This window comes from Natator depressus, chromosome 1, assembly GCF_965152275.1.
Source record: "Natator depressus isolate rNatDep1 chromosome 1, rNatDep2.hap1, whole genome shotgun sequence".
In the NCBI taxonomy this organism is placed as follows: Eukaryota; Metazoa; Chordata; order Testudines; family Cheloniidae; genus Natator; species Natator depressus.
Window position 1 is genome coordinate 236,838,145 of NC_134234.1, and position 2,312 is coordinate 236,840,456.

Below are 2,312 nucleotides of genomic sequence, written 5' to 3' on the forward strand. Positions count from 1 at the left end.
AGGAAATGATGTTGTTGATACCCCAGGAGGTGCTCTTCCCTCTAAGTCAGGATTAGTACCATGCTGTGCATTGGCTAGGGATCACTGCTGGTGGTGCCAGCTTTCAGCAGAGTTCTATAGAGTTCTTGAGCACCTGTACTCCTTAAGTCCCAGGGCACCTTTCACTTGGCTAGTGGCAAGGCCAACCCTAGCTGGACCAAAAAAAAGAGTCATGAATCAGAATGACAATCAGGGTCCAGCTACCCCAAGAAGAAAAAACACAATGAGCAGTTAACCCAGCTGATTGCATACTGGATTATAGACTCAGACTTTAAGGTCAGAATGGACCATCATGATCATCTAGTCTGACCTCCTGCACGCTGCAAGCCACAGAACCTTCCCCCCCCCCCCCCCGCACTCCTGTAATAGACCCGTAACCTGTCTGAGTTACTGAAGTCCTCAAATCATGGTTTAAAGACTTAAAGTCACAGAGAATCCACCATTTACAGACAAATTCCTACTGTACTGTAAACCTATATCAAGTTATTTTATGAAAGCTTGTAATCTTCTGAACTTAAGTCATTATGAGGTATGTATATGGACTGTGGTTATGAATCTATGTCTAGTCTAGATAATACTTAGTCCTGCCATGAGTGCAGGGGACTGGACTGGAGGACCTCTTGAGGTCCCTTCCAGTCCTATGATTCTATGTATACAGAAAACTGTGCTCAATCTGTACAATTTTCACTACACATCCCAGTAGAGAGGAACACCTCCCAACCCAGTTCACACAAAATGAACAAGTACCTATTCATTGTGCAGCCCAGGGAAAGACTATGATGGACCGTTAATTGGAAGAAAAGGGATTTTTATCTAATATGGAAGTGTAAAGCCTGAGACTGCACTTTTGTTTATTTGCTGTGTAACTTGTATATGTATGCGCTCTCCCTTACTATTTCGTCTGTGATTTTTGTATTACCTGCTTGGGATGAAAATAAATGTATCTTTTGTACAAACTGTGTTGAGTGTGTGTGCCAAAGTGAACTGCTAAGTGGGGGTGGGGGGCAGGTTTCACACCTCTGGGGCTGATGAACAAGAGGGAGACAGTCTGAGCATCTGGTACTTCAGAACTCAAGGAGCATGGATTTGGCGAGGCTAGGAATGGAAGGGTGGTTGTGTCACCCTGTGGAGTAACCATGCTGGTGGAAGCCAGAGTGAGACATTGTGCTTGTGGGCAGGCTACTGGTGTCAGGGAACAGAACCAAAGCAGCACAGCATAAAGACCCTCAAGGTTACAGGGTAGGCAGTTTCAGAACGCCTTCCTGTTTTGAGGATCACCCAGACCACCACAGTCAGGCTCCCAAAAATTATGGAATTGGCTTAAAAATCATGAGGGTTTTGTGGTTTTGTTTAAAGATCGCATTGAGGCTTTTCTTTGCCTTCTGGGTTTTCTACCTTAGAGTTTTATGCTGCCACCCTTCACCATGGTATCTGAGTATCATCCACGTAAAAACAATAGCAATAGCCATGTGTCTAGCGGACCCCATGGAGTTGGGCACTTCTTCAATTTGTGGGGGGGGGGGTCACTCTACTTGGGGTAAATGATATCTGGGGGGAGGTTGTCTCCAGCAGCCAAGGCTTTAAGTAAAACATCAAGTATTGAGAGACTAGAAAATACAGAAGATGGCAACACTGGGCACAAATTCTAGTTATCCGAATTCCCCTAGAGTTTGAAATGGATACACAATCCTCCCCCACCCCAACTTCCTTTCATTTAAGAAGAGAAGTTGGGCAGTATGCATGCACTGTTTACACGCTAGCCATGTTTTACCCTAGAAGTGGCTCATCACACATCACTGAAATGTAGTAAGAGTTTGATAAGCGCTTTGGCATCCTTAAATTGAAAGTGTTAGGCCACAGTGATGATGAAGGCCAGGTCTACGTTAGAGACCTTACAGTGGCACAGCTGTACCGATGCACCGCCATAAGATTTCCCATGTAGCCGCTCTATGCTGACAGGAGAACTCTCCCGTCAACAAAATTAAACCACCCCCAACGAGCAGCGGTAGCCATGTCAGGGGGAGAACACCTCCCCCCAGCATAGCACTGTCCACACTGGCACTTCTGTTGGTGAAACTTATGCCACACAGGAAGGTGGTTTTTTCACACCCCTAAGCGATATAAGTTACACCAACAAAAGTGCTAGTGTAGACGTAGCCAAAGTCAACATGTGAAAAGCCATCGTTTCAGATCTATGGGAAGAATGGATGAATAAGGGGGAACAAAAAAAAGAGGTGAAGCCAAACAATTTTAAAGTTGTATTTCAGATGGTT